This window comes from Gossypium raimondii, chromosome 2 (genome assembly GCF_025698545.1).
Source record: "Gossypium raimondii isolate GPD5lz chromosome 2, ASM2569854v1, whole genome shotgun sequence".
In the NCBI taxonomy this organism is placed as follows: Eukaryota; Viridiplantae; Streptophyta; class Magnoliopsida; order Malvales; family Malvaceae; genus Gossypium; species Gossypium raimondii.
The window spans coordinates 16,145,288-16,159,006 of record NC_068566.1 but is presented as its reverse complement, the minus strand read 5'-3'; positions in this window follow the sequence as shown (position 1 = coordinate 16,159,006).

The following is a 13,719-nucleotide window of genomic DNA, read 5'->3' as shown; positions in this document are numbered from 1 at the left end:
AAATAGAAAAAGGGTCACATTGACAAAAGAAGTAAGCATTAAGGGCTTAATTTGTAATTATGCCAATATTTAAACTTGACTACCACATGGTTAATGTCAATATTTATAATTTGTAATTAAGTACACCTGGACTACCACATGGTTGCTATGCAAACATTATTAAAAAATTTATCATTATGCCTTTAATAAATTATCATGAGTTTTGAGAGAAATATTTAAGAATGATGGGATCTAATGCCCTTAGTGTAGTGATTACGTCTATAAACTTGTAATTTTTAAAACAAATTGGTTTAATAAAACTCCATCATATCATTAATATCTTTTGTATATTGTCCTCAATGGATACGCGAAGTAAAATGAAAGCAAATATTGGCTAAATGATTATCTAATGTTTAACCAATACTAAGTTGCATTACGTGGTCGGATCATAATGCGAGAAGACGACTTATATTAGTTTATAATCTAAACACATCCTTGGTCTAATTGAAATTGAGCAAGTCAATTAAAAAGACTAATATGTCATCTATCAAGTCCAAATAGGGAGATACCTTGTCTTAGGTATTGAAGTGGACTACTCCCAGAAGATAAAGACATAGATGTGACTGGCAATACATCGGATAAGACCAAGTAGAATAGATCCTATATCCGTTTATGGATTTATGCACTTGTGACGTTCATAGTGTGACTTACCTTAATCCAGAGGAAGTGACGGATTATGTGTGTGTAACTCATATACTTTGATGTATTGATAGCCTATATTCAATTAGTAATAGAGCCAAAAGCCGGTATGTTGGGTATACGATTTCTACATGACATAGCTTCACTTACAAAAGTGAAATTTATAGCCTAATAAAGATAAATGATATCCTCTCATTGATATTATAGATGGAAAGTATCGTGGCCACAGATCATTTTCTTAGGATAAATGATTTAGTTACTATTTGTTAGTAATTGACTTTTCATGAAGAAATATGTAATGGTTACCATGAGATAAAATAGGATCATATTTGGAGAACAAATTTATCTCAAAGAGATTAATGATATTCTATAAGTGTAACATGCATATAACAAGGTCATTGGACAAGCACTTACTAAAGTAGCATTTGTAAGGGTATATATAATGGGGAGAGCTCAATAATGATACCTTAGTAGAATGACTTCATGACTAAATAATGTTGTAATTAATAGATAAAGAGTCGAAACTTAATTAAAAATTATTTTAGCCCTAATTATATATGTCTAACCGGTCCCCCAGTCATCTCGATATAACGTTGATGCTTTGCATTAATTAATGAAATGAAAAATGTGAAATGGCGAACTAGGGAAATAGATCACATGTATCACTATCTGCAGTGAATAAGAGATGACTCATGAATTAATTTATATATTTGAATTATTATTTAATTAATTTAAAATTAAATAATTGAAGTTTGAAGTAGAAATTAAATTAATTAAATCATCATAGTTTCTTAAGAACAGGTTAATTAAATTAATTTTCTCATTAATTCTAGTACGATAAAGCGTCATGACTTTAACAGAATTATAATTGGGTAGAGAAATTAATTAATTAATTAATTGAATAAATAATATTTTGGACATAAGAAAATATTTATTGGGCTTGGAAAAATTATATGAGTCGGTTTAAAGACTAGTTAGCGCTTATAAATGACCCGATAAATGACAAGGCTCAGATAGCTCGATTTAATAGAGAGGGGCGACAAACCCTGATCTTAGTGATGGTCTGCCGTAGCCAATCCTATACACTTCCCATGGGATTCGTTTTCCTATTAAAATATTATTATTCAGATAATTCTTATTCTACTAAAATTCTTGCTATTTTCTCTATAAATAGAGACAACTGATAGGTCAAATAAACACCTCTCATGCATTGACATTCTGTCAAAATATAGAAAATTTATTTTCCAAACAAATTCTATCTTTTGACAGAGTTCGTCTTTTGGTCTCTAGCCTAAAGTTTAATTATAAAGTTTTCATCGACTTGCGTATAGAGCCTACACTCTAGCAAATCGAGATCGAGGATAGTGGAGAAGATTGAGTGGTCAAAAGCCAGGAACGATTTAGCCCACATCGTACAAAACCCAGGTACAATCCAGGAAAATGAGTTTATTGCTATAAAAATCACAACTGCTCGGTATCAAAAGAAATTTTTTAAAATTTTACTATGCACTATTCCATTATTTTCAAATCGATTTTTTCAACAATTAGTATTAGAGCCAGGTTGTGCAATATTTACATGTAAACCCATTTATTGGATTCTTGGAACTTTCTCTTGATTAAATTTTGATAAGAGGTGACATTCTTGGATATATACATGTTTTATGGATCGTATGTATGGTTGTTTGAATTTATTATTTTATATTGTTATGAAATAATTTTGCCAAAGGTTGTGGTTCCAATATTTAGATTGGTTACATTTGTAATACCCAAATTTGCCCGGCCAAAAAACAAACAGAAAATAAATCAAATATAAAACCAAAAAATAAATAAAAAAACAACAAATAAAGTCCATTGTCCATTTACATCCAAATAAATCCAAGTTTTTAGCCCAATTACCGAAATTAAAAAAACAATAATACCTAAACCCAAACTAACCCAAATACTAAATCCATATCCAAATACATAGCCCAAATCATTTACCTAAAAAATAGCCCGATTATAATGGCCCAAACGGCCCAAATTCAAAAACCCTAGGGGTTTCTAGATTTTTCTGGTGCAGCAGCAACAGCAGGCTTCTGCTTCTGCGTCATAGGCAAATTCGAACCAGATCCCCGCGCGTGTTGCACCTCCGCGCGTGTGCGCCAGCATGTACCTGCAAAATACACACACAAGAGCAGCGAAAGAAATAACAGAAACGGAGAACGGATTGGATTTTTAGATTATTATTATTATTATTATTATTATTATTATTATTATTTATTTTGCAATTTTCGGCTATAAAAAAGCCATTGGAATACTGAAAACGATGGACACAGAGGCAGATATTGAAAGCAAAAAAAATATTCAAAGGAAAAATAGAGTTTTAAAGGTGATTGAAATTTTTCCTTCGCATCTGGTTTTTTTCCTTTTTTTCCCTTTCGGTTTTCTTTTCTATGCTTGTTTAGTTCATTATTTGAGTAAAAAAGGAATAAAAGAGAGAGATTAGAGAGCAAAGAGATTACCTGATAACATGACCGTCGCTCACTCCGTCGTAATCAGAGTCGGGCGAGGGCTCGGAGAGCCTTTGAGTGGCTGGTTTTCTTTGAGTGGCGCAGAGAGCATTCACGGTTTAGGTGTTTTTTTTTTTTTTAAAAAATGAAAGGTCCGCTGTTCTTAGGGTTCTTTTAGTTTCTTAAGTACATCAATAAACGGCGTCGTTTGATGCCAATATGATGGTTTCAAAACGGCATCGTTTTATTGATCAGATTTGAGCATCCGAATAGTAGTGTTTAATTGCGATTTTAGTCCCTCAACGTTGTCTCTACTATCAATTCAGCTTAAATTTTTTTGCCCTTTTTAAATTTTGGTTGCAATCTTAATTTAGTTTTTTTTTAGTACTTATATATATATGTAGTTTTTTTATTTTAACATATTTATCTTCAAAAAAAATCTAATGTTATTTTAATATTTAAATTTAATGTTGTTTTTTAGCTTATTATTAGTGTGATTTTAAAATACAATATGCTATTATTTTAATTTGTTAATTAATATTATTTAAATTTATTATACATTGATGTTTTAATCCATTAGGTATTTTGTTTTAAATATAATATATTATTATTTATTCCATCATTAATTATTTTTGTGTATTTTATTAGAACTTAACGTAATTTGAACAAGTTTTTGATGTTTTATCTTATATTGTTTTTAATTTTCCTTTTAATATATATTCCTATATGATAAATATTTAGATAATAATATTTGTTATGATAATATTATTCATATAAGTATATAGCTTATTAAATTATTTTTAGTACATATTAATGTTTTAATTTTATATGATTATTAATTTTGAGAGTTTTTAATATATTTACATATGTCTTTCAAATCAATTTTATTTATATGTAATTAACTTCTTTTAAAATTTTGTGATGTATTTTACTTTTTTTATATATTAGTATGTATGCACCATTATTTTTATATTTTTATATATATTATCATGTCTAACTAATAAATGTATATTGTTTATCATGTCTAACTAATAAATGTATATTGTTTACTTTAAATCTATTCCTAATTTATTCCAAATACTAATTATTTAATATTTTTCGAGTTTATTTTGAAATCATGTATGTAATTTATCTTTGAATTTCGTACAAAGGATATATCGGTTATAATTTTTTCATTGTTTTGAAGTATTTTTTTGAAATTGATTATTAATTTATTGGATGCTTAATTATTAATATTGGTGTTTGTATAATATGATTGAAATCATTATTGTTATTTGTACTTATCTTTCGCTTGCTTGTTAATTCTTAGTGTATGTTTGGGTTGCTATTTATCTTTTACATTATATTTCTATTCAATCATGTCTCATTTGTAACAATTGTATTTTATTAAAGCACTACAATCATTCGATTTCATAATTTTCAAAAAAGGCCTGGTGTTCATAGTTCTCGAGAGAATTGTGCCCTAACTTACTGGGCTTCAATTCTTCTCGATGAATTTAGATAGCCAAGTGCTTATTTTGTTAAAACCATACAATTTCAAAATAAAGCTTTTTAGATTTCAAGATGTTGGATCCTAACTTACTGGATATGACATTTTGTTATCTTGATTTTAAAATGAAGGCAATATTCGGTGTTCAGGAATTTCGAGAAATTGAACCCTAACTTACTGAATTCTGATTTCTCGATTGACCCAAATAACCAAAAATCCTTCTCAAAGTATATAAATTTTTAAAATTCTAAAAAGGCAAACCTAATTTTGAAGAATTGAACTGTTACACCCTAACTCACTGAATGTGACATTTTTATTTCTTTGAAATGTGAATGTCTTATCATTCCATTGGGATATGCAAGTTGGCTTTCTAGAGGATCGTATTTCTAAAATCTTTTCAAATTTTCGAGATAAAAACATTAAACAATTGATTCGGTACCAATTTTGGGCGCTACGAGGGTACTAACCTTTCCTCGTGCGTAACCGACTTAGGAAAGAATGGTGGACACATAATTTAAACCGAGGCGATGAACGGACGAAACCAAGAGGCACGGAAGGGTGGGGCATGTCGCCCTAACTGGACGTGTGAATCGACATGGTCAGGGTATCACACCCCAACCAAGGGTTATTAGTGGTAGAGGCCTAAAGGCATTTTTCCTCTCAATCGAACATAGCAGTCAATGCCTAGTTATTTGACTGGCAATGCGAGATGTGTATGTAGCATGCAGTAGCTGGGGCATCGCACCCTAGTAGGATTGGCTAGCACTGATCGGCACAACTGGGCACTAAAAGGGCATCATAGGCCATAGGTGCGGTTACTAGGCCTTGTGCTTAATAGGATCGACATCAGTCGACAATGAGTGGTAGCAAGTCGATCGAGTGGCACCGGATGCCAATATTGTAGGATAGTTAGAAGGTGCAATGAGGTGGTCGGTGGATTGGTGTAGGCGGTGATCAACAACAACGACAGTGACCTGATTTTAAGTGGTGTCGAAAAATGCAATTTTGGAACATTATTTTCGTAAACCGAGTTTAAAAGGATTAAATATAAAGATTAATGAAGTTGATATGAAAATTTTTTAAAGATCAGTTAAATAAATTAATTGGTAATGGTGTTAATTAAGCTCAATGGCTAAATTGTAAAATCTCAATCCTAATCCTAATCCTAATCGCAATTAAATTTTAATTTAGAAAAGGTTTAAGGACCTAAATAGAAATTATCCAAAGAACCAAAATGTTGGATTTGGTGACCAAAATGCAATATTTTCGTTTATGTACACTTGTAATTTTTTGAAAATATTAGTTAATAAAATAATTCATGAATTGCGTCAATATACTTTGTATAAATGTCCTTATGTGGTTTTTTCATGTAAAGCAAAATAGAAGAAAATATTGGCTTACTCGTTGTCTAATGTTTAAACTAATACTAAGCGGTATTACGTGGTCAGATTGTAATAAATAAATATAACTTATATTAGTAGACGAACCTAAATATGTCATTAGTCTAATAAAAAAATGAGCAAACCAATTGAAAGACTAATATGTTGTCTATCAAGTTTAATTGGGGACATGCCTTGTCTTGAGTATCGAAGTGGATGACTCCTAAAAAATAAAGACATAAATGTGACTGACTAGAATGACATTGGATTGGACCCAAAAAGAATAGATTTTGAATTCGTTTATAGATTTATTCACTTGTGGCATTCAAAATGTGGCATACTTTAATCTTGAGTGGATGACAGATTATGTATGCGTGACTCGTATACTTTGGTGTAAGTAAAAGCCTGAGTTCGAATAGATAAGGAACTAAAAGTTGGTGCGTTGGGTATACGACTTTTGCAATATATAGCGTCATTCAAAACAGTGAAATTCATAGCCCGAGACATGGATAAACGATGTCTTTTTTGTCATTACTTGGTTTATGAAAATTAAACGTGGCACGAGCCATTTGTCTTTGTGATGAATGACTTGAGTACATTTGATTGTAATTGAATTTTCATGAAGGAAGATGTAATGGTTACCATGAGATAAAGTATGAACATATTGAAAGAGTTGATTTATCTCAAAGAGCTTAAGGGTATCCTATGAGGGTAACACACTTATGACAATGTCATCGGATGAATACTAATTATTGGAAAAATCCCGGTTTGAAAATGGTTTTCTTGCACAGAGGAAAATTAAAGTTTTGAAAGTCGACCCAGTTTCTGATATTTATAGGAATAAACCTTAATCGAATTCGTACATTTGTTTTTGGCTTAGCGGATGTTCGTTGTTTCCAACTTTCAACCAAATGATTTTCTACGCTATTCTCGTACCACGAACTACTTCGAGTGTGGCTCGAACCAATTGAATCGAAACATAGAACTAGAAAGAGATTTCTCTTCTTTTGGGGTGAAAACAAAAATTCTCTCTTCTTTTGGGTTGAAGCTCCCGAATCAATTACCCAGTGGTCTATTGAGTCTTCCACTAAACAAGCTTCTATCATCAAGAGTTCCATACCTTTTCCTTTGGTAGCTAGATATTCTTTCCCTCTTTACAGTTTACCTTGAAGTGCCCTTTCTTATTGTAGAAGAAGCATTTAGACTTAGATAAGTCTTTTGGCTATCTGGTTCTCTTCATTTCCACTTGTGGTGGCCTAGAAACCTTAGTTTTTCCTTTATTAGCGCACTTTCCATTCCTTTTTTGAGGAAGAAGTGATGAGTATATTCATTTCTGCTCTTCATTTGTTAATCAAATAATTACAAAAATATGAATTTACAAGTTGGTAAAAAAACACAATAATTTTGGAGTGATAGATGTTAAAATTAAATTAATTAATTAGATGCAAATTAACCTAAATGCAAATAAGATGAAATAAAATGTAGGGTGATGGTTTAGTAGGAATTACACAAGTTCAACAACAATATGAATAATCTAGATCAATTACAAAATTTTACTCAATTCATTTTCATCATGTTTAGCAATGTTCGAAAAATAATTCATGGCAGCTCGACCGTTCATTAATTGGGAATCTCATACAAGTTCAACCTAATCTTATACTTAGAAAAATATGCATAAACCAATGCCATAATTTAACCAAGGATTCCTTAGAATTTATGTGAAGTAGCAGGGATGAATTAGGTTTGAAACAATTTATGTAACACCTCTTACCCGTATTCATCATCGAAACAAAGTAAGAAGTGTTATCAAAAGATCTGAAATATTTTTAAAAAAAAAAATTTTGACATAATTTCTTTTCATAAACATTCAATTCCTCCTGCAAATTCTCGAAACACAATTTCAAAAACTTCAATATTTCAACCAAATACAATTATATGTTCGACACAATTTATCCATCCACAACATTCTAATTACTCATTAATAGTTTAAGGAAAAAATTATCAATTAATATACACCAACATTTTAAACCAAACAATATTTTATACATATATATAAATTTATACCACATTACATTAAGTCATCTATAGATGCCATTTTTCAAAGTACTGGTTGTAAAATACCCAAAAGATGATGATGATAGTGTGGATGATGTTCTGACCTCGTCCAATTCCCGAGCTGATTAATATCACTATAAAACAAGAGAAAAATAAAGAAGAGTAAGCTTATAGCTTAGTAAGTATGTATGTAATTGATAAATAAATTTCTAGCATGATACCACATATAATATAATTTTTATCACACATAAATCTATTATCTATTCAATTTCTAGCAAACTATTTCTCTGCATCACAGTCACTAAATTATTTTTATCTGGAGCTACAGAACTCCAAATGAAGATCCGTAAATTTTCCATGAAACGAGACTCATATAACTTCTTACCATAAAATTTGTAGAATTTTTGGTTCATCTAATTAGTACAGTTTATTCTCTAAATATTCCACTGTTTCACTACTTGACACTTCTGACCTCTCTTCACTAAATGTCAGTTATCTCTTAGTACAAAGTTCAAATGATGTTCCCACTTATTTCTTTTGAAAATAGATTCAATAAGAAATTTAAGAATGTAAATTGCAAAACATAATTATTATTTTTACAATTTTTAGTGATTTTCCTAAGTCAGAATAGAGGATTTCGAAATCATTCAGACCTTGTCTCACTAAAATTCCAATATCTCAAAATATATACCTCCTTTGGCCATTCTTTCTATTTTATGTGAAAGTAGACTCATTAATTTTTAATTTCATGTCTTATTCAACCACTAACTCAATTTGTATAATTTTTGGTGATTTTTCAAACTAACATCACTGTCACTGTCCAAATCTATTCTATTCCAACATCCCTCATTCACATAGCACTATAACCATTTATTTTATAACAAAATACAAACTTCATCACTTCAGTCACTCTTTTGCAACTTAACACGTTCCAATCACATACGCATATCTCATTGAACATGTCGGTATAACAACAAATATTTGGGGTTTTTCACACAGTACTACCCATGTTACTTTTATCATTCGATACACGTAGTAGCCTTCACATGGTACTACACACGTGATCAAGTTTTACGGTTCACGTAGTAGCCTTCACATAGTACTACACACGTGATCAAGTTTTACGGTACACATAGTAGCCTTCACTTAGTACTACACATGTGACCATCATTTATCGATTCACGTAGTAGCCTTCACACAGTACTACACACGTGACCAAAGCTTCTTGGTACATATTGTAGCCTTCACTTAGTACTACACATGTGACCATCATTTATCGATACACGTAGTAGCCTTCACACAGTACTACACACGTGTTCATCGATACCTTATTCAAATCTTTACCATTCTGACAGTTCCACAAAGATTCTTACTTTCTAATAATTTACAATTTCTCCATAGCGCATTATAAGATCAATCTTTCCACTCAACTCCATAACCAATTTAATAATTCGATTTAAATCACTTCAACCATTACTTGCAGTTGGTATATCCATAAACCAAGCTGATTTTAACAAATCAACTATCAATTTCAAATTTCTAACTTTAACATAACTATTTCATATCCAACCCTTTCGCATATATTGTCACGAATATAAAAAAATAATTATAACAATGTATTAATTACATACAACTTACCTCGATACAAAATGTAAAGATTTTGGAATTTAATCCCCAATCTTCTCTTTTCCCCGATTAAGGTTGGCTTCTCGTCTTTCTTGATCTATAACAGAAAATTGAGCTTGTTTAACATTCACATTTATTAAAACAAGCTTCGACTCAAGTTTTGTCAAAATTACGATTTTGTCCCTAAACTTTTGCATAATTACATTTTTGTCCCCAAGCTTGAAAATTAAATTTCATTCTTTTATTCTTATGTTTTACAACATGTTGAACACTCTTTCCTTCTATGGCAATATAAAATTCTCACTCTAACATGTACTTATGAACATTAAATATTTTTACCGATTATGTCAATTTACCCGTTTTCACTTAAAATCGCTTAGCAAAAGTTGTTTAACATAATTCCTAGCTTCATATTCTACCATAAAACAGCAAAATAAACACATTTCACCTATGGGTATTTTTCCAAATGTGAACCCTAACATGAATTAATGGTAGAAATAGCTAAACCGAGCTATGAGGATCTCAAAAATGCGAAGAACATTAAAAACGGGGCTAAGATGCACTTACTATGAGCTTGAGAAAGTCAAGAAACCCTAGCTAGGGTGTCTTCCAAAATTTTGCAGCAACTAATGAAGATGAACACCATTTTTCCATCTTTTTCCCATTTTAATTTTTTTATTACCAAATGACTAAAATGCCCTTACTTAAAAAAAATCTATTTCACTAATCCTATGCCCATTTGTTCACCAATTAACTAATGGTCTAATTACCATATAAGGACCTCCAATTTAAAATTTCATAAAAATTGGACACCTCTAACATGTAGAACTCAACTTTTGCACTTTTTACAATTTAGTCCTTTTGACTAAATTGAAACGTCAAAATTTTCGAACGAAATTTTTACGAAATTTTTTCGTGAAATTGTAGACCATAAAAATATAATGATAATAATATTTTCTCTCGTCGGATTTGTGGTCTCGAAGCCACTGTTTCGACTAGGCCTAGAATCGGGCTGTTACAATTTGATCACATAAACATAAAGTTATGTAAGGTAATAAGTTCACTTAGTCTATTACGAACCTCTAATTTATTCTGATTAGGATATAAATTAAGTATGCACGTTCAATTATTGTGTCCATTAGTTATCATCTAATTAGGATTGACTAACTAAATCTAATGCATTCAAACATATTTTAATGGATGAAATACATAATGATTTTAATTGGAAGCATGAATAACTGAGGTACAAAACAATATAAACATGAATTAAATGAATTTTATCCAGTCATTACAATTATTCTAGCTAAACAAAATTAAGTCATCATTGCTAATGGAAAAACATCATAACAATTTGGAAATATGTTGAATAACTAAGAACAAAATTAAAAAATAGGAAAGAAGAAACTCTTGATGATTTTGGTGATTCACTGAAGAACGATTGTGGTGGCTTCCTCCGATTCTTGTGATTGCTCCTTTGCAACATGCTCCTCAAGGTGGCTGACCAAGAGTGGTTTTCCTCAAGGGAAATGATAGTTAAAGGAGGTGGAGAATGGACTACTTATGCGTGGAAGAGAGGGAAGAAAAGATGAGAGAAAGATGATAGGAATGTGAATTGAGAGATGAATGAGGGATGCTTGAAATGGGAAATGAGGGGTGGTATTTATAGTATAGGAATGGCTAAGGAGTTTGGTAAAAATAGTATGGAGATCCCTTAAAATGCTCCCTTGCTTGGCCGACCATGAAATGTGGAGTAAGAGGTTGGTGGTTGCTTGATTCATGCTTGATTTCATCCATGAATAATGCATGGGGTTGGACGATTTCTTAGGTATTAGTTGAGGGATGATTTTTGATTTTTTTCACAAGTGCAGGGGCCTAAAAATTAATTATCCTAAATATAATTTGGGTTACTCTTGATGCCTTATCCGAATTGGACTACTTCTCCCTCTACTTGGATGATTTTGTGACCAAAATGACTATCAGACTTGCTCTTCTCAACAAGACAACTTCAACTGGATCAAATTGACTTCTCTTGACTCAATTTTTTGTATTTTCTATCTAATTGAGGTGGAGTATAACTCATGTTCATGTATGATTTAAATAAGGTCCCACACTTATTAATTCAATGGTCCTACTGCAATAATTAAAGCACAAAAATTACTATGAAACATAAGATAGTTAAATTATGAAAAATTTAATACATAAATCCATAAAATTGCATAATTTACTAAAATTATACCTATTATCTCAATATGAACACAAATCACCCAATTAAATATTCAAATACTAGGGGTTAACATAAATTCTAAGTAAAAAGGTGACATAAACAACTATGAAAAATACATATAATTTAGAGTTTACACACCCCAAACTTAATCCATTGCTTGTCCCGAGCAATGGTTCATGCAAAGCAAAAGTTTTGGGCAATCTTGTACAATATTTACATAGAATCAACTTTTCACATAATCATGCTGCAACAAATTTGATTATCACAAACTCTTCTTACTGATAAGTTGTTCCTGTGCAATGTATAATTTCAAAATTTTATATCAATAATCATAATTTGTATGCTTTTCAAAGCTATACACGTAACATCTTATACCCGACCCGGTTGCCGAGCCCAAATATCAAGATGCCACACCACCATCTCACATCACACACAATACAAATGAGCTCATTCTTAAAGAAACATCTTCATTTTAGTATTTACACGAGTTCTAAGTTAAATATACTCTTGATTATCCTTAAGACTTACTACACACTTAAATTGATCATATAAATATAGTTAGACATATATAGGACCACATAGCAGATTTTCCCAAAATAATCACACAGGTATCGATACTGAAACAAGGTATCGATATTTCGTTTAGATGGTATCGATACCGATTGGATAATTGGTACCAAAACAACATTCTTTTTCTTGTCTAAAAATCAAATCCCAGAAAATATCGGTACATTTGTTTAAGTATCGATTAATTTACCCTGAGTACTGATACTCATGTTACCAGATGCCAATACCAACTTCCTGCGCAACGAAATATCACAGAGGTATCGTTTTTAAAACTCGAATATCGATATCTTTTCTCCAGACTGGAAAAATTTAGCATATTTAAGCATACAAGCCATTCCAACACAAGTCTATTCGACATGCATCTTATACCATATCAAAGAAATGTCAAAACGACGATAATAATAGTTTCAAACATTGAAAATAAATCCGAGCAATAATCAACATATCACAATTCAAATCTTTACATCCTAATAACAAATAAGCTATGGAAACATCCAAAATATCATGGCAAATACCAGCAAAAAGTCTACCACATTACCTTTATTTCCCAAAACATAAATTAATAACTAAATCACCAACGAAGAATTACTAGAGTGTCACTTGGATTAATCCCTTGGAACCACGCCGCTTACCCCTAAACGCTACTAATCTACAATGAATTAAAAGGAGTGGGTGAGCTTTATAAGCTCAGTGAATGCCTAGAAAAACTACCATGCAAACAATTCATCAAGCACTAACGAAACAACCATATAGCACAACCTTAATAGTTCCAACTCTAGTGTCATATTATACTTACTCGTGCATTATTTACTAGTTCATTTACATGGTAATCACATTCACTTTTAAGCATATATCACATTACACATATAATCATATAACATTTATGCATATATCACAATATATTTATAGATAATTTGACACTTGAGCTATGAAACGTAAAAGTGTGATCTATCACCACTCATCGGATACATGGATCTCCAACACACCAAAAAACTCATAGAGTCGAACATATCCCCAAAAGTGAAGCATATAGCTAATACTCTCCATCACACCAAACATGTCCTGTTGAATGGAGTTTAGCTCACATTCCCTTATCTCTCCAACATGTCCCAAGGCCTCAACACCCAAATTACATAACACATATAGGTGAGTACTCACAATCCTAAGGCATGCCAACTATATCCAATGGTCTCAAAGTTCACAAGGCTAAAA